At 40.8% G+C, this 20742-nt stretch overlaps 1 pseudogene; it reads right to left on the bottom strand.

The window, feature by feature from the left end:
• Nucleotides 1-1863: 1863 nt before the first annotated feature.
• LOC145545627 (formin-binding protein 1-like) lies at nt 1864-14910 on the bottom strand (annotated as a pseudogene).
• Between the last annotated feature and the right edge of the window lie 5832 nt (nt 14911-20742).

Here is a 20742-nt window from a genome sequence, read left to right as displayed (position 1 = left end):
CAAGTCCATTACAGTGAAGTCTTCAGAAAACTGTAGTCCCAGGTGACATCTTGACTGCAAACAGCCAGAACTACTCAGCTAGGCTACTCCTCAATTCCTGACCGAAAGAAACTGAGATAATGTTTGTTGTTTCCAACTATAACATTCTGGGACAAATTTTTATGCAGCATAGATAACTGATACACATGTGCATTACTAGGACAACACTGGGGATTACACATATTAAAGGAAGGGCTGAAAAGCCAAACGGCAGAAAGGACAGGGCTACAGCTAAATGTCAGGACCACCGCCACCACCACTTGGGGCTCCTTACCTCTCCTGTCCGCTCTCTGCAGATCCGCTTTATTGTCTCTCACTATAAATCAGCGTTCACCACATGCTGTCAGTATACAACTGACTATACTGCCAGTAGCTCTTAATTTTAATATCTTAATGTGTACCTCATGAAAAGGACAGACTTTCCTTCCAACTTCTGCTTCAAAGGATGCTAGGGAAGGCTTCTAATCAGGAGCCACTTGGAGTAATCAGCTGGAGTTCAGGAGTTACAGTCCAGAGCCTCCCTCTGGACTCTGGTTTGGAGTGGAGGGAGGAAAACTGCCAAAAGAAGTAGGGGTTCTATTTTCCAAAGCAGAGGTGGGGACAAGACAACAGGTATGCTCAACTGCAGGAAAAGGTGAGTGAGAGAATAGGGAGAGAAAGCCTGGTAGGAGCATGGCAGCACTAGAGAAACTGCGACCTTCCCTCTGCTGCACCACATCCCTACCCCAGAGGACTCCCCCACCCACCCCCAGTTGTTCTTACTCCCAAATTAAAAAGCAAGCTGGGAGAGGAATCACAGTATTTTTTAGTTGACTGAATAAGAAGAAACTGTTTAATGTTAGCAGCCAGTATATATTACATTGCATCTGATACAGCCAATTCCTAGAGCTTAGATTAAAGGCTACTTATGGAAACTGCTGAATTAAGATGATAAATTTTCTGAGTGAAGTGTCCTTTTAAAAACAGTGTATAGTTTTCCTGTGGAAAATCCAAGCTGACTAAGCAAGTCAACCTAAGTAAGGGACATTGCCAGGTCCACTGGCCCTCCCTGTTTTGTTAAGAGGGGTTCCTGCGGTGCCCCTCTTACCCGGATCAGGGCACCCAACTAGCAGTTGTGGGACAGGCTGGCCTGCAACCTGGGAGAGGACTAGGGCCACAAAGTCCCACCCAGACAATGGCAGTGCCAGGAGGTCAATAGATTCAATTTCCTTTCTTGGGAATCCTGACTGGAAAGGGTGGGTAAAGACCAAAGGACAGCTACTGGCTGGTGGAAAGCTCTGGAAACAAATCTGGTTCAAATCGGGAAATATGAAGAGAATCAGTCAAGGAGAAGCGGAAATTGAAAAAAACGGCCTAGGAGCTGTCATGAGGCGCATTGGTAACTCCGAGTTAAGAGGAAGTCAACACTAAGAAATAAAGACAGCGATTCTCAACCTACTGCAAATCAGAACTACCTCGAGCAGTATTTTAAAAATACCCATACCTGGTCCCTCCCAAACAGACCAGCTAGTGGATGCAGGAGCCTAAGTTAAAGACAGACTCGACGTGAACCGCCAGGGACTCCTCAGAGCCCCCGGAGTCGGGACCCACCCGTCAGACCCCTTTCGTCTGCCCCCACCGGGAGAGGCCTGCCCTGCCCACCCTCTTGCCCCTCTAGGGAGCTGCTGCACATGCGTCAGTTGGCCAGCTCGCCTGCCACGTCTGAGGGGGCGCAACCCCCAGGCCCCTAACTGCACAGAGGAGACCGCGGCAGTGCGCGACCCCCGCCGAGCCCGGCGCAGCCCCCACCTAACCTGAGCGGAGGCCACGCTGCCCCGCGCGGAATCAGACGCGGGGGACCCAGGGCCAACGGGTCGGACCTCCGCTAGCCTCGACCCTCTCCGGGGAGCCGCGAAGAGCCGCCGGGAGCGGAGCCGGTCCGTGTTCCCGCCCTGCGCTCGCTCGCGACAACTCAAACCCGTCGGCGCGCCGCGGAGACCCGGGCTGAGGTCCGCGGCCACGGCTCAGCGCAGCCTCCAAGACCCAGCCGCCGACCCCTCGCGCCGGGTCCGGACCTCCGTGGGGCTCCGGCGCCCCTTCCCTGGCCGCGGCGGGGTCTCCACCCCTCGCCCGCGGGGCCGGCTTTGGACGCCCTTTTGTTTGTTTGCTCTGACAGTGTTGGTAGGTGGAAGTCTTCCGTTTGGCACCTCATTTCAGGGAACTGAAAAGAAACAATCATGTTGACCTTTGTTCAAACGCAGTTTATTCAAAACCCAGGTGTCTATGATAGACTGGCGTCTCACTCAGCAGGCAGCTTTCCTGGCAGTTATGAAAACAAAAAGGTTGTTAGGGATCAGAATAACCAGTTAAACAAATGGATAAACGTGTAAGAAGTTAAAACAACTGAAATTCAATTAATCACTTTGTTGTTGTTCAGTTGCTCAGTCGTGTCCAGCTGTTTGTGACCCCGTAAACTGCAGCATTCCAGGCTTCCCTGTCCTTCACTATCTCCCAGAGTTTGCTCAAACTCATGTCCCTTGAGTCAGTGATGCCATCCAACCATCTCATCCTATGTTGCCCCCTTCTCTTGCCCTCAAACTTTCCTAGCATCAGGGTCTTTTCCAATGAGTCGGCTGTTGTCATCAGATGGCCAAAGTGTTGGAGCTTCAGCTTCAGCACCAGTTTTCCAATGATTATTCAGGGTTGATTTCCTTTAGGATTGACGGGTTTGATCTCCTTGCAGTCCCTTCCAAGGGACTCTCAAGAGTCTTCTTTAGCACCACAGTTTCAAAGCATTTATGCTTCAGCACTCAGCCTTCTTGTTTCTACTCTCACATCTGTGTATGACTACTAGAAAATCCATAGCTTTGACTGTACAGATCTTTGTTCGTGGAGTGATGTCTGCTTTTTAATACACTGTTTAGGTTTGTCATCTGACTTCCCTTGTAGCTCAGTTGGTGAAGAATCTGCCTGCAATGCAGGAGACCTGGGTTCTAATCCTGAGTCAGGAAGATCCCCTGGCAAAGGAAATGGCAACCCACTCCAGTATTCTTGCCTGGAGAATCCCATGGACAGAGGAGCCTGGCAGGCTAGAGTCCGTGGGGTTTCAAGAGTCGGACATGACTTAGCAACTAAACCATCACCACCTAGGTTTGTCATAGCAATTCTTCCAAGGAGCAAGTCTTTTAATTCCGTGGCTGCAGTCACCATCCACATTGATTTTGGAACCCAAGGAAGTGAAATCTGACCCTGTTTCCACTTTTTCCCTATCTATTTACAAAAAAGATCTTCATGACCCAGATAATCACGATGGTGTGATCACTCACCTAGAGCCAGACATCCTGGAATGTGAAGTCAAGTGGGCCTTAGAAAGCATCGCTACGAACAAAGCTAGTGGAGGTGATGGAATTCCAGTTGAGCTAGTTCGAATCCTGAAAGATGATGCTGTGAAAGTGCTGCACTCAATATGCCAGCAAATCTGGAAAACTCAGCAGTGGCCGTAGGACTGGAAAAGATCAGTTTTCATTCCAATCCCAAAGGAAGGCAATGCCAAAGAATGCTCAAACTACCGCACAATTGCACTCATCTCACATGCTAGTAAAGTAATGCTCAAAATTCTCCAAGCCAGGCTTCTTCAATACGTGAACCGTGAACTTCCAGATGTTCAAGCTGGTTTTAGAAAAGGCAGAGGAACCAGAGATCAAGTTGCCAACATCCAATGGATCATCGAAAAAGCAAGAGAGTTCCAGAAAAACATCCATTTCTGCTTTATTGACTATGCCAAAGCCTTTGACTGTGTGGAGCACAACAAGCTGTGGAAAATTCTGAAAGAGATGGGAATACCAGACCATCTGACCTGTCTCTTGAGAAACCTGTATGCAGGTCAGGAAGCAACAGTTAGAACTGGACATGGAACAACAGACTGGTTCCAAAAAGGAAAAGGAGTACGTCAAGGCTGTATATTGTCACCCTGCTTATTTAACTTATATGCAGAGTACATCATGAGAAACGCTGGGCTGGAAGAAACACAAGCTGGAATCAAGATTGCTGGGAGAAATATCAATAATCTCAGATATGCAGATGACACCACCCTTATGGCAGAAAGTGAAGAAGAACTAAAGAGCCTCTTGATGAAGGTGAAAGAGGAGAGTGAAAAAGTTGGTTTAAAGCTCAACGTTCAGAAAACTAAGATCATGGCATCTGGTCCCATCACTTCATGGGAAATAGATGGGGAAACAGTGGAAACAGTGTCAGACTTTATTTTTGGGGGCTCCAAAATCACTGCTGATGGTGATTGCAGCCATGAAATTAAAAGACGCTTACTCCTTGGAAGGAAGGTTATGACCAATCTAGATAGCATATTTAAAAGCAGAGACATTACTTTGCCAACAAAGGTCTGTCTAGTCAAGGCTATGGTTTTTCCAGTAGTCATGTATGGATGTGAGAGTTGGACGGTGAAGAAAGCTGAGCACCGAAGAATTGATGCTTTTGAAGTGTGGTGTTGGAGAAGACTCTTGAGAGTCCCTTGGACTGCAAGGAGATCCAACCAGTCCATCCTAAAGGAGCTCAATCCTGGGTGTTCATTGGAAGGACTGATGTTGAAGCTGAAACTCCAATACTTTGGGCACCTGATGCGACGAGCTGACTCATTGGAAAAGACCCTAATGCTGGGTAGGATTGGGGGCAGGAGGAGAAGGGGATGACAGAGGATGAGATGGTTGGATGGCATCACCGACTCGATGGACATGGGTTTGGGTAAACTCCAGGAGTTGATGATAGACAGGGAGGCCTGGCATGCTGTGATTCACGGGGTCACAAAGAGTCAGACACAACTGAGCGACTGAACTGAACTGATTTGCCATGAAGCAATAGGACTGGATGCCACGATCTTTGTTTTTTGAATGCTGGGTTTTAAGCCAGTTTTTTGCTCTCTTTCACCTTCATAAGGAGGCTCTTTAGTTCTTTGTCATTATCTGCCGTTAAAGTGGTATCATCTGCATATCTGAGGTTGTTGATATTTCTCCCAGCAATCTTGATTCTAGCTTGTGAGTCATCCAGCCCAGCATTTTGTATGATGTACTCTGCTTATAAGTTAAATAAGCAGGGTGACAATATACAGCTTTGTATATTCCTTGTATATTCCTTTTCCAATTTTGAACCAGTCTGCTATTCCATGTCCAGTTCTAACTGTTGCTTCACTTTAGGTTTTTGGCTTTTTATAAGCAGTTTATCCCTGGAGAAGGGAATGGCAACCTACTCCAGTACTCTTGCCTGGAGAATCCCATGGACAGAGGAACATGGCAGGCTACAGTCTATGGGGTTGCAAAGAGTCAGACATGACTGAGTAACGAAGCACACACACGGCACAGTTTGCCCAACTTTCCTTTTGTTTTTAAAATAAATTTATTTGTCCAAGTGAAACCTTTTTTTTAAAATGGCTACACTGGGTCTTCTTTGGGGCACTTGGGCTTTCTCTAGTTGCTTCAAGCAGGGTCTGCTCTCCAGCTGCAGTACATAATCTTACTGCATGGCTTCTCTTGTTTCACAGCATGAGCTCTAGGCAAACAGACTCTAGAGCGCAAAGCTCAGTAATTGTGGCTCATGGGCTTAGCTGCCCTTGGGCATATGGAATATTCCTGGACCATGGATCAAACTCATATCCCCTGCATTGGCAGGTAGATTCTTTCAACACCGGACCACCATAGAAGTCCTATATAACTGTTTTTAGAACAGTTTTAGATTTACCAAAAAAAAAAGATAGTATAGAGAGTTCTTCTATATCACACTTTCCCCTAGTATTAACAGCTTACATTATTATGGCACATTTGTTACAGTTAGTAAACCAATACTGATACAGTATTACAAATTAAAGCCCAAAATTTATTCAGATTTCCATTGTTTTTCCCTAATGTCTTAGCCAGGTAGCCCCTCCACCATACCACATTATTTTTAGTCATACTGTCTCCTTAGGCCTCTGTCCCTCAAGGCAGTTTCTCAGAATTTCTTTGTTTTTGGTGACTCTTTGAATAGCAGTACATACAAATATATTCTGAGGAGTAAATTGTAGATGTGCTTGATTGAAAGCAATTTAAAATCAAAAACAAAACCACCAAAGGAGTCACAATCCAGTTGGCCAATTGCAAATTATTCTAAACATTTTGGCAAACGTTTGGCAATCACATCTTAGACACCACACACGCGCGCGCTCACACACACAAGCACAGACAAAAGTGCTCTGACATTATTAAAAAGAAAACAAGTGCCCTGGGTTTCGGACCTTAGCAAGTAACAGCTTCACCCAAACAGGATGAGTTTAAAGGAAGACATTATCTGGGGTAGGGTTTGGTAGATTTATAAACAAGATTAGAAAGGAAAGACTTCAACACACACATTGTTAACCAGTAAGTGAAACTGCAGAACACATTTCGGGACTTAGTAGAGCATAAGTTCTTCTCTGTCGGTGCTGAGAGAATTCAGTGAAAGGCAGAATGACAGGGAAGAAAAGAGTTTATTAGTATAGGACACTTGTGAGGGGGTACAAATGGGTAGGCAAGGGAGTACCTTGCCGAAAGCTGGGTGAACTGCATTTCTATGATCAAGGAAAAATGGAGAGAGAAAGAAGACCACCTTCTTCCTCATTCTTGATTAGACAAAACTTCCATCATCAGCTCCTCCTCCCTGCCAAGTGGGGGAGTTTTCTTGTCCCTACGTCGTCAAACTAGGATAGTCATGGTGCAAAGGAAATGGGCAAAAAGCCTGTAACATATACTAAAACTGGTAAATCATCTCAGGTTTCAGTATAATGTCATCTTTTCCCTATATTTTTGTTTTTAATGTTCTCAGAGGAGCCTGTCCTAGGAATCATTAACTTACTGACCTCACTGGGCAGGATGTGGGTCTCATTCCACGATTGTTTCATTGTTTAGGGGCATGTCTCATGCTACTGTTGCATGGTTTTGTTGCTACGCAAGCCTGCTTTCTTGAGTGATCATTAACTTACAAGGGTCTCTCATACTTTTTTCTTTTAACCTATAATCCTCTAGCGGGATTAACTATTTAATCACCTACTTTGCCCCTTCACTCTGTACCTATCATAAATGTGTTATTATTAGCTTGTAAAATAAAGGAAGAAAACTTTATAAACAGGCTGAGATTTTCCTTCCTTTATTTAACAGAGAACTGTTGGAAGAAAATAATACCTTGGGTAGAAATGGAAATTTCTGATGCTTTGGAAATTGTTCAGTAATTTTTCCAACACTTCAGGCACTGACCAAAGCAAATGAAGCTACAAAATATGTTGAACTATTTACTCACTGTCCCATATCTTCATCTGTTTTTGGTGCAGAGGCTACAATTTAAAATAGTGACCATAAGTTTATGCACACAACACTTGTTCCGTACAAGCCAATTGAGCTATTTTCTGAATCAAATTTGCAAAGTCCTAAAGAAAAATAAACTTCAAAGAACAGGATATTTTTCAAGTCAGTCTCTTTAAAAGCTAATGTTAGCTTGCTCTATTCTAGACTTTTTTGGTAGTTAATAGTTTGGAAATGAGCTCATAATCTGATATAACAAGGTCAGATTTTAATATCTTTGGTCTCCATTCATCTGATTAAATGCCAGAAGCAGTTAATGTACTAGTTTAATGAGCATGACGGCTCATTAAAACAAATAACCATCATTTAAGTGTCAGCTGATTTTCTTGCTGCAAGACTTAAAAAAGAGAACTAAAATAATCCCCTGAAGAGGTCTGGATCTAGATAAGTGGCTTTATCAATATCATGTCAGTAAAGGCATAATAATTCAAAAGAAATTTTAATTATAAAATTTTAGAAATTATATTAAACTTAGTTGTAAGTTGGGCTGTCATTAAGTACAGTCCACTACACTTCACTTTGGTAGCCAGTGTAAAAGGTAAGCTGATTGCAACTAACTTACCTTGAAACACAGGCCACCCTGAGCAACAAGTATGAAGCCCTTCTGACATCTTCTTGTCCTTTGATGTGCGCTTATGAAATGAGCCCATAAAGTGGGGGCAAAAAAGGTAATTTTCCTTCTAAAAGTAGGACAGACATGAATAAATATTTTTCAAAGCCAAAAAAAAAAAAGAATATGTCTCAACCTAACCCTTCCTTCTGACCCATTTATGACTGGTTCTCTGTGATCTCTGGGTAGATCTTTTTATTGAGAATAATTAAACACTGGATTTGGTAGCTGACTATGCATGTGACTGTTTCACTATCCATCCTCCTACTTCAGTACTAATTTAAGAATGCAAATCCTATGTGGTCAGATTTTTTTAAAGACAGTGAGAAATGTTTACTTTATCCTGGCTAAAGTTAATCACATTTTCTGAATTGAGCCCTTACATTTACTGCTTTTTAAAAGTTTCAGTAAACTAAAAAAAAAAATTAAATTTAGGTCTTAACTGTAGTTATCACCACACTGCATTCAGGTTATAGCCCAGCATGGGAAAGTGTGAGCTGAATACAGCTGCTTCTGTCACCAAACTTCCAGCTGAAATAGCACCAAGGTGACTGAGAAGTGGACATGAGCTGTTTTCATGTCTAGACTGATCTGCGATTTGGTGGAGAGCTCAGCTGGTGCCATATGTAAAACTCAACAGGTTGATTGACTAAACTTTTACAGATTTCAGTTAGTCATTTGGGATCACATAGACATGCTGAGAAAATCATAATGAACCAATGATGATCTTTACCACAGTTATCCATTTGGTATCAATTTAAGTATTTTCTTATTTACTTTATTTGAGTAAGATTTTATTTTGTTCAAGATTTCCTCCAAGTGAATAATGGCAAAGTTTAGCAAGTTACAAAAAGTAACATTCATGCTTGAATTTATGACAAACTCTGTATATAAATAAAGGAGCAGAAGCACCCTACTATGCTTTTTCATTCAGAAATAATGATTAGGAGGTAGAATCCAACTTTTTGTTATTTATAGATGCTGCCAAAGGTAGAAATGTTTATCAGATTTCAAATACTGTAGGTTGTAAGTTGGCAGTTGGCAGCTTTGAATGTAAAACTTCATCTTAGCAGGAGAAACTTGACTAAGGGTCAAAATTTAGTCAAGGAATATTAATAAATATAATACTTTATTAATAATTAATAAATAAAATATGTATTGTGGTGCTATCCATCCATCCAGTATTTTAAAAAATTTATTGTTTATTTATTTGGTCATGCTGGGTCTTAGTTGTAGCATGCGAACCCTTAGTTGGGGCCTGTGGGATCTAGTTCCCTGACCAGGGATCGAACCTGCGCCCTCTACATTGGGCGTGTGGAGTCTTCGCCACTGGACTGCCAGGGAAGTCCCTATGCAGTATTTTGAAGAACTTCCTGTAATAGTCACAGTTGTGGGTAGGAAAAACTCCAGTGTTGTTGATTTTTTTTAAGTTTTTAAAGTGATATTAAATATAGGCATGCCTTGTTTTTATCTCTCTTCACTTTATTGTGCTTTGCAGATATTGCATTATTTGCAGATTGAAGGTTTGTGGCAACCTTGCACTGAGAAAATCTATAGGCACTATTTCCTAACAGCATTTGCTCACTTTGTAGCTCTGTGTCACATTTTAGTAATTCTTACAATAGTTCAAAAATTAAAAAAAAAATTTCATGATTGCTGTATTTGTTATGATATCTATGATCTTTGATGTTACTATTTAAAAAATTTTATTAGAGTATGGAGTATTAGATTTTAAAATGTGTTAATTTTTGCTGTACAGCAAAGTGAATCAGTTATAGATGTAAATATGTCCATTCTTTTAAAACTTCTTTTCCAATATAGGTCATTACAGAGTATTGAGAAGAGTTTTCTGTGCTGTAGAGTAGGTCCTTATGAATCATCTATTTTATATAGTAGTGTGCATATGTCAATAACCATCTCCCAGTTTATCCCTCCCCCACCTTTCCCTCCTGACAACCATAAGTATATTTTCTACATCCGTGACTCTTCTTCTCTTTTGTAAATAAGTTAATTTGTACCCTCTCTTTTTAAAGTTTTCAAATATAAGCAATTATCATATAATATTTATTTTTCTCTGTCTGCCTTACTTCACTCAGTATGACAATCTCCAGGTCCATCCATATTGCTGCAAATGACATTATTTCTGTTTTTTTTTTATGGCTGAGTTGATGTTACTATTGTAATTGCTTTGGGGAGCCATGCACTTTGCCCATATAAGACAGCAAACTAAACAAACTAAACGTTGTGTGTCTTCCGACTGCCTACCTACAAGCCATTCCCCATCTCTCTCCCTCTCCTTGGGCCTCCCTATTTCCTGAGACACAACAATATTGAAGTTAGACCAATTAATAACCCTAAGATGGCCTCTAAGTGTTCAAGTTAAAGAAAGAGTTGCACATCTCTCACTTTAAATCAAAAGTTAGAAATAATTTAGTGAGGAACTTATGTCAAAAATCAAGATAGGCCAAAAGCTGAGCCTTTTGTGCCAGTTAGCCAAGTTGTGAATGTAAAGGCAAAGTTCTTGAAGGAAATTGAAAGTGCTACTCCAGTGAACACACAAATGATAAGAAAGTGAAACAGGCTTACTGCTGATACGGAGTTTTAGTGGTCTGGATTGAAGATCAAACCAGCCACAACAGTCCCTTAAGCCAAAGCCTAGTCCAAAGCAAAGGCCTATCTCTCTTCGATTCTATGAAGGCTGAGAGAGACGAGAAAGCTGCAGAAATAAAGTGTGAGGCTAGCAGAGGTTGGTTCATGAGGTTTCAGGAAAGAAACCATCTCCATAACATAAAAATACAAGGGGAAGCAGCAACCGCTGATGTAGAAGCTGCTGAGTTATGCAGATCTAGCTAAGATAATTCATTGAAGGTGGCTATACCAAACAATAGATTTTCAATGTAGATGAAACAGCCTTATCTTGGAGGAAGATGCCATCTAAGACTTTCACGGGAAGAAAGGAGAAATCAATGCCTAGTTTCAGAGCTTCGAAGACTCTAGTTAGGTGCTAATGCATCTGGTGGCTTTCTGGTGAAACCAGGGCTCATTTACCATTGTAAAAATCCTAAGGTCCTTAAGAATTATGCTAGATTTACTCTACCTGTGCTCTGCAAGTGGAACAATAAAGCCTGGATGACAGCACATCTGTTACATGATTTATGGAATATTTTAGGCCCACTGTTGAGACTTACTGCTATTAAAAAGAAAGATTCCTTTCGAAATATTACTGTTCATTGACAATGCACATGGTCACCCAAGAGCTCTGATGGAGATATACAATGAGATTAACATTGTTTTCATATCTGCTAATCCAACTCGGGACTTCCCAGTTGGCTCAGCGGTAAAGAATCTGCCTGCAATGCAGGAGGTGGGTTCAATTCCTGGGTCAGAAATATCCCCTGGGGGAAGAAATGGCAACCTATTCCAATATTCTTGCCGGGGGGGGGGAAATCCCATGAACAGAGGAGACTGGTGGGCTACAGTCTGTGGAGTTGCAAAGAGTCGGACATGACTGAGTACACACCCAAAATACAACACAACACTCATTCTGCAGCCAAGGGGTAATTTTGACTTTCAAGTGTTAGTAGTTAAGAAGTACATTTTTTATTTTATTAGTCATAGTTGATTTTAACTAAACAAGAAAAACTTGGCGATATCTATTAAAGTTCAGATAGAAAATAAAAGGAATGCATTTCGTAAGGCCATAGCTGCCAGAGTTAGTGATTCCTCTGATGGACTGGGCAAAGTCGGTTGAAAACCCTCTGAATTGGAAAGGCTTCGCCATTCTAGATGCCATTAAGAACACTTACGATTCATGGGAAGAGGTCAAACATTAACATTTATAGGAGTTCAGAGGAAGTTGATTCTAATCCTCACAGATAGCTTTGAGGGGTTCAAGACTTTCCTGGAGGAAGTAACTACAGATGTGGTGGAAATAGCAAGAGAACTGGAATTAGAAGTAGAGCCTGAAGATGTGACTGAGTTGCTATAATCTCATGATAAAATTTTTCACAGATGAAGGATTGCTTCTTATTGATGTAGGTATGTTGTTCTTTCAGACATAAAGTTATTGCACACTTACTAGGCTACAGTATAGCATAAACATAACTTTTATATGCACTGGAAAGCCATGAAAAGTCTTGTGACTTTATTATCATATTCACTTTATTGCAGTAGTCTGGAACCAAACTTGCAATATTTGCAAACTTGCAAAGAAAGGGGTTTCCCAAGATGGAATCTGCTCTTGGTGAAGATACTGTAAAGACTGTTGAAATGACAGCAAAGAATCTAGAATATTACATAGACATAGTTGATTGATAAGGCAATGGCTGGTTTGAGAGAATTGACTCCAATTTTGAAAGATATTCAACTGTGGGTAAAATAAGCAGCATTGCATACTACAGAGAAATTGTCCATGAAAGGAAGAGTCAATAGATGTGGCAAAATTCATTGCTGTCTTATTTTAAGAAATTTCCATAGCCATCCCCCTCTCAGAAACTACCACCCTGATCAGTCAGTAGCCATCAACATTGGGGCAAGAGCCTCCACCAGCAAAAAGACTTAACTTGCTGAAGGCTCAGATGATGGTTAGTATTTTTTAGCAATAAAGTATTTTTAAAAATTAAGATATGTATGTTGTTCTTTCAGACATAATGGTATTGCATATTTACTAAACTTCAGTAGAGCATAAACATAACTTTTATATGCACCAGGAAACCAAAAACAAAATCATGTGACTGTATTATCATATTCACTTTATTGCAGTGGTGTAGAACCAAACTTGCAATATCTTTGAGGTATGTCTCATACCTCAGCACCTTTGCTATTTTTATCCAAATAGACTTTGACAAAGTAGGAAAATAATCCTTTTCATATTCATTTCTTCAAATGCAGAATCACTTTCATTTTCCTCTATAACATACAATGTTTCTGGTTCAAATACTGAAAGAATTCCTTCATTCTGAGCTTCAAATATGTAGAGTTTTACAAGTCCCTGTAGGGAGAAGAGATTCCTATTAAAATTCATGGTCAAACCTGGTCCATGGCCAAACCTGGCCCTCACTCTCCTGACTTGGCTTCTCTGTGTAACTGGTGTCTGTGTTCCTCCAGTCTTGTGCACAGTTATTTGGAACTGCAGTTTATGTGCATTCCACTCTGTTGTCAGGCCTGTTCACTTGGTGCTGGGAGCTTGCGTTCAACCTCAGTCAACCACACTTCAAGTTTCTGGGCATTTAGTAACAGTTTTCTTATGTATATGCTTCATATATGTATATATATACACACTCTCTCTCTATATAGAGAGAGAATGTGTTTCATATACATATATACATATTGTTAATTTGTGGCCCAAACTGGTTGCGTCTCCCATTTGAGGATTCTTTAGACAGTTACTCTTCATCTTTGTTAGGCCATCTCTTTGATCCATCTCCATTTGGATTTCTTTATTCAATTCACTGACTTTATATAGCTTTTTCCTTCTTTGTTGAAGGGAAAGATTGCTGGAACTCTCTCATGTTTTTAAAGAAGTGAATTTGAGGTTTGAAGATCATGAACTCATTGGAGCAATGAGTTCCTCTTACTGTATGAGAGATTTATTTAATTTATTTTTTAATACTCTATTATCTTATCAGCTGTGTTGGGTCTTTGCTGCAGCATATGGGCTCAGTAGCTGCCTAGTTCAGGCTTAGTTGCTGTAGGGCATGTGGGATCTTTGTTCTGCAGCCAGGGATGAACCCACATACCCTGCATGGGAAGGTGGACTCTTAACAACTGGACCACCACAGAAGTCTCATGAACAGCCATAAATTTTCTTTGCATTTGCTATCAGATTTGACTTCTGATTTGCCTTCTCTACAATTTGAAAGACTATTATCAGACACAGTACATGTCATTGGCTGAGTGTCATCCTCAGATGTCTCCAGGAGGCTCAATCTCTGATTTGACAGTTTCTATTATCAACTGTGACATTTATTTGATCATTGATTCAGCTGTCTTAACTATGGTATCCACAAGCATTTCACAATGACTGCTCTTGCCTGTTGATCAATCTCTGCATGTCTTCATTGATTTTCTGGTTCTCACTATCATTCTCTCCTCCATCTCTTGTATTTTCTGAAAGACATGTGAATATGGATATATGAGGATAGTCGGACACGACTGAGCGACTTCACTTTCACTTTTCACTTTCATGCATTGGAGAAGGAAATGGCAACCCACTCCAGTGTTCTTGCCTGGAGAATCCCAGGGACCGGGGAGCCTAGTGGGCTGCCGTCTATGGGGTCGCACAGAGTCAGACACGACTGAAGTGACTTGGCAGCAGCAGCATATGGATATATGAGTATGGTAATATTCATACAGGTCCTGGTCAAATTTCTCTCTTTTTTGTTATCTGAAACTGGTCTTTATTTCAATATGGTTTGCGTGTGTGTGTGAACTATGGATTATTTTTTTTAATTTATTTTTAACTGGAGGGTAATTGCTTTACAATGTTGTGCTAGTTTCTGCCATATAGCAACAATGAATCAGCCATAAACATACATATATTCCCTGGTCGAATTTTTGGAAGACTTGGTGAGTAATCTGCTCTGCTGTCCTCTGTTATTGAGGAGTTGTTGGTGTGGCTTTTGAGTTTGTTGGTGTGCTTTTTCAACACAAATGGTGGCATGATTTTTTTTTTTTCCCCCAAAATACTGCTGTGTTCTGTCAGTCTTTGGGAATCTCACACATACTGGCTTTTACTTAACTTATGTTGCTTTCAGCTAGTGTCTAACGGTGTCTCTGCCTTCTGTGCACCACGAAAAGTGCGATTTCCACTCTTCTCTGGTTTTCAATACAGCAGGCTAACTCCACAGTGACCTGCGAGGTCAGGTTCTCCAAGGCAAGTTCATGCTGTCCAGCGTGGCCACGCATTTGGCTCATGGGATGAGAAAGGACGCTTTACATGAGAACATACTGGTATTCTTTCTCCTCCTTCTGGTTTTTTTTAGGTTGCTATTTCTTCAGAAGATTCCTGACTTTCTTTGTATAGATGAGTTCAATCTCTGTCTGACAAATGTGATGTATTTCTTAAGAACACCAATTCCTCACTGAATATGTTTTCCTAAGTCAAACAGATCCCTGAGTTCGGTGCCCCAGTCCGGGCATACGGGTCAGGAAGGGGCTCCGGGCCCGGCAAACACGCAGCCTGCCGCTGGTCTCCCCGGGGACCCCACTCCCCGGAGCTCCGCACCGAGATGGCCAATCCACCGCCTACCACAGTCCCTGCAGCCTCTTGCCTGCTTTAGTTTGTAAATGACTCGGCTGTTCTCCCAAGTCCAGAAGTGCAAGCTGAAGCTTTGTCCAGGCGAAGGGCCACAGGTCCGGAGAGGAAAGATTGAGGGTAGGTAGGTACGGACGTCGCCTGTCAATGCCCTGGAAGCTTTGCCCTTGGCTCCGGGGCCCTGCAGGATGGAGCGCCCCAGAGGGAGGTCCTTCGGGTCTCTGGGATGCAACATCCTGGGAGGAGCCCCGAGGTCCAAGAGGCCCTCTTAGGTAACAAGGGAAGTGGCCCATAGGTGGTTCCAGGGCTCCTGGACCACTATTGGGCCTTCTAGCTGGCACTTCAAGCCTAACTAACCTCTACCCCATTCCCTTCTCTCTCGGCCACCCCTAAACCAGACTATATCTCGCAAGCTCCTCGCCCTCTTCCAGGTAGAAGTGGACCAAACACATTCAGTCCATATGGCAAAATAAATGTTAAGCCAAAGCCAAGCATTAAATGGAATGCCATCATTGGAAAATTAGCTTCAGAGGTAATTACCGTCAATAATCTGATACTTTATGGTTAAAAATTCAACTGAAAACTTTAAATTATATAGTAGGGTGTACAGATAATATCTCAGATGTGTCAGGCTTACATTGTTCCTGTGGTCCTCATATTACACATTTGTAAAATAAAACAAATGTTTATGTTCACATCATAATATCACATCATTGATGTCATTAACTTTAATTCATGAAGGACATTTTTTAAGTAAAATATTTTTTAAGTAAAATAAAAATAAAAACACTTTTTAAGTAAAATATTCTAAAATATTTGTTCCTAGGATTCATAGCTTGAATTGAAGTTTATTTTATTTTATTTTTATTTTTGTAATTTATTTATTTTAATTGGAGGCTACTTGCTTTACAATATTGTAGTGGTTTTGCCATACATTGACATGAATCAGCCACAGGTGTACATGTGTTCCCCATCCTGAGTCCCCCTCCCACCTCCATCCCCATCCCATCCCTCTGGGTCATCCCAGTGCACCAGCCCTGAGCACCCTGTCTCATGCATCGAACCTGGACTGGCAATCTGTTTCACTTATGATGATATACATGCTTCAATGCTATTCTCTCAAATCATCCCACCCTCACTTTCTCCCACAGAGTCCAAAAGACTGTTCTTTACATCTGTGTCTCTTTTGCTGTCTCGCATATAGGGTTATCGTTACCATCTTTCTAAATTCCATATATATGTGTTAGTATACTGTATTGGTGTTTTTCTTTCTGACTTACTTCCCTCTGTATAATAGGCTCCATTTTCATCCACCTCATTAAAACTGATTCAAATGTATTCTTTTTAATGGCTGAGTAATATTCCATTGTGTATATGTACCACAGCTTTCTTACCCATTTGTCCGCCGATGGACATCTAGGTTGCTTCCATGTCCTGGCTATTGTAAACAGTGCTGCGATGAACATTGGGGTACATGTGTCTCTTTCAAGTCTGGTTTCCTTGGTGTGTATGTACAGCAGTGGGATTGCTGGGTCATGTGGCAGTTCTATTTCCAGTTTTTTAAGGAATCTCCACACTGTTCTCCATAGTGGCTGTACTAGTTTGCATTCCCACCAACAGTGTAAGAGGGTTCCCTTTTCTCCACACCCTCTCCAGCATTTATTGCTTGTAGACTTTTGGATAGCAGCCGTTCTGATGGGCGTGAAATGGTACCTCATTGTGGTTTTGATTTGCATTTCTCTGATAATGAGTGATGTTGAGCATCTTTTCATGTGTTTGTTAGCTATCTGTATATCTTCTTTGGAGAAATGTCTGTTTAGTTCTTTGGCCCATTTTTTGATTGGGTCATTTATTTTTCTGGAATTGAGCTGCAGGAGTTGCTTGTATATTTTTGAGATTAATTCTTTGTCAGTTGCTTTGTTTGCTATTATTTTCTCCCCTTCTGAAGGCTATCTTTTCACCTTTCTTATAGTTTCCTTCGTTGTACAAAAGCTTTTAAGTTTAATAAGGTCCCATGTGTTTATTTTTGCTTTTATTTCCATTACTCTGGGAGGTGGGTCATAGAGGATCCTGTTGTGATTTATGTTGGAGAGTGTTTTGCCTATGTTTTCGTCTAGGAGTTTTATAGTTTCTGGTCTTACGTTTAGATCTTTAATCCATTTTGAGTTTATTTTTGTGTATGGTGTTAGAAAGTGTTCTAGTTTCATTCTTTTACAAGTAGTTGACCAGTTTTCCCAGCACCACCTGTTAAAGAGATTGAAAAAGCTATATATGACAAACCCACAGCAAACATTATCCTCAATGGTGAAAAATTGAAAGCATTTCCTCTAAAGTCAGGAACAAGACAAGGGTGCCTACTCTCACCACTACTATTCAACATAGTTTTGGAAGTTTTGGCCACAGCAATCAGAGATGAATTGAAGTTTTTAAAACCCTTCGTTTTTTGCTAAAAAATAGTTGGCAAACTGTAAGTTATCTTCTGTTTATTTAAAATTTTAGCTTCCTCAAGAAGCCAGAAAAGGACTAATCAAACAAAGAACAAGGAAGTAAATAATAAGCATAAAAGCATAATTAATGAGTAGGAAACAAAAGGTAGTGGAAATAATAAATCAAAATGCTGGTTCTTTTGGAAAAAATTAACAAGATCAACAAATCAATAGTTAAACTAATTAAGGAAAAAGGGAAGAAAGCACAAAAAATACTCGATAAGAAGGACCATAGGGGAAATAACCTTAGGAACAGAGGAAACTAAAAAAAAAAAAAATGAGACTATTTTGTACAACTTTGTGTAAACAAATTTCAAACCACAGATAAAATAAATAATTTCCAAGGGAAAAAGTTTCCCAAAATTGACCTTGTGGAGAGAGAAAACAGACCAATCTCCATAAAATAATAGAGAAGTTTATCAAATAAATACACCTATATATACCGTATATCGGACTTCCCTGGTGGCTCAGATGGTAAAGCGTCTGCCTACAATGCGGGAAATCTGGGTTCAATCCCTGGGTCGGGAAGATCTTCTGGAGAGGAAAATGGCAACCCACTCTAGTATTCTTGCCTGGAAAATCCCATGGATGGGGGAGCCTGGTAGGCTACAGTGCATGGGGTCACAAAGAGTCAGACACAACTGAGCGACTTCACTTGCAATTTACTTGCAATATATATCATATATAGGGGAATTCTATCAAATTCCTCAAACACCAGATAACCCTAATATTATGAAAATTGTTCCAAGGACTAAAAAGTGAAAAAAATAGCTAAATCTTTTTGTTAAGCAAGTATATAAATTAATTAATAAAATTAAACTTGTTTTAAAAATCCTGAGGGATTCACAAAGAACTATATTTGAACAAGTAAATGAGTTCAGCAAGGTTGTAGGATACAAGATCAATATATCAGTTGTATTTCTATACTTTAATAATGGATAATCTGAAAATAAAATTAGAACAATTCCACATATAATAGCACAAAAAGAATAAAATACTTAGGAATAAATTTAATTAAATAAGTACAGAATTTGTACACTGAAAACCATAAAACATTATTAAAAGAAATTGAAGAAGATCTAAAATAAACGGATAGACACCACCTGTTCATGAGTTAGAATATTGTAAAGATGGCAGTACTCTCCAGATTGATCTATATGGATGCAACATGGTCTCTATCCCTTTGTGGCTTCCTTTGTGGCTCAGCTGGTAAAGAATCCACCCACAATGTGGAAGACCTGGGTTTGATCCCTGGGTTTGGAAGATCCCCTGGAGAAGGGAAAGGCTACCCACTCCAGTATTCTGGCCTGATAGTTCAGCTGCTTTGGAAAACAGTCTGACAGTTTCTCAAATAGTTTAACATAGAGTCACCATGCTGCTGCTAAGTCACTTCAGTCGTGTCCGACTCTGTGCGACCCCATAGATGGCAGCCCACCAGGCTCCCCTGTCCCTGGGATTCTCCAGGCAAGAACACTGGAGTGGGTTGCCATTTCCTTCTCCAGTGCATGAAAGGGAAAAGTGAAAGTGAAGTCGCTCAGTCATGTATGACTCTTCACGACCCCGTGGACTGCAGCCTACCAGGCTCCTCCGTCCATGGGATTTTCCAGGCAAGAGTACTGGAGGGGGTGCCATTGCCTTCTCCGAGAGTCACCATATGACCCAGCAATTGTAGATATCTACCTGAGAGAAGTAAAAGCATGCCAACACAAAATCTTCTGTGTGAATGTTCATAGCTTTGTTTCTAGTAGTCAAAAAGTACAAACAATACAAATGTCCATCAGCTGATGAACGGGTAAAAAAAATGTGCTATATTTAAAAGGAATGAAATACTGATACATGCAACAAGTGTGCATGAACATTGAAATCATTACGCCAAGCGAAAGAAGCCAGAAAAAAAAGACCACACTATGATTCTATTTACATGAAAAATCCTAAATAGACAAATTCTTAGAAAAAGAAAGTAGACAGGATTAGGGATAAGATGTGACTGATAATGGGTATGGAGTTTCTTTTTGTGGTGATGAAAATATTCTGGAATTATATAGTGTTGATCCACACACAACTTTGTGCATATGCTAAAAGCCACTGAATTGTACACTTTAAAATGGTGAACCTTATGTTTTATGAATTATATCTCAATAAAGCTGTTACTTTTATACCTATATAAAAGTGGAGGTAAGAGAATAAGAAAGAACTCTATAGAGTGATAAGGAATTATTTCCAGTTAAGCCTGTTAGGATATAAAAGTGCAATCAGATGGAAGCAAGTCCATGAACTGGTAGAGGGATAAATAAATTGTTCTGGCCACACAGCGAAATAGTACACAGCTATAGAAAGGAAGGAACAACTAGTATTTTTAACAATTATGAATCTCACATTCATTATGCTACGTGAAAGAGGCCAGATGATACAAAAGGCTAAATACCATCTGATCCCATTTGTATGATATTCTGGTTTGTTTTTTTTTTTAAGTCGCTCAATAGTGTCTGACTCTTTGTGACCCCATGGACTCCACAGTCCATGGAATTCTCCAATCCAGAATACTGGAATGGGTAGCCTTTCCCTTCTCCAGGGCACCTTCCCAACCCAGAGATCGAACCCAGGTCTCCCGCATTGCAGGCAGATTCATTACCAGCTGAGACACAAGGGAAGCCCAAGAATACTGGAATGGGTAGCCTATCCCTTCTCCAGAGGATCTTCCCAACTCAGGAATCGAACCGGGGTCTCCTGCATTGCAGGGAGATTCTTTACCAACTGAGCTATCAGGGAAGCCCATGATGTTCTAGAAAAGGTAAAATAATAGAGGAATTAAATCAGTGCTTGCCAGAGGGTAGGAGTGGAAGCAGATTGATTGCAAAAGGACAGGGAACTTATTGGGGTGATGGACATGTTCTGTATCTTGCCTTTGGTGGTGGTTACATCAGTATAAATCAAACTATACACTTACAAAGTAGTGAATATATCATACTTCAATAAACCTTCCTTTTAAAAAAAGTT

The sequence above is a fragment of the Giraffa tippelskirchi genome, chromosome 4 (genome assembly GCF_054371585.1).
Source record: "Giraffa tippelskirchi isolate mGirTip1 chromosome 4, T2T-mGirTip1v1.2.pri, whole genome shotgun sequence".
Classification (NCBI taxonomy): Eukaryota; Metazoa; Chordata; class Mammalia; order Artiodactyla; family Giraffidae; genus Giraffa; species Giraffa tippelskirchi.
The sequence above is the reverse complement of the archived record's forward strand: the minus strand, read 5'-3'. Positions and strand labels throughout refer to the sequence as shown.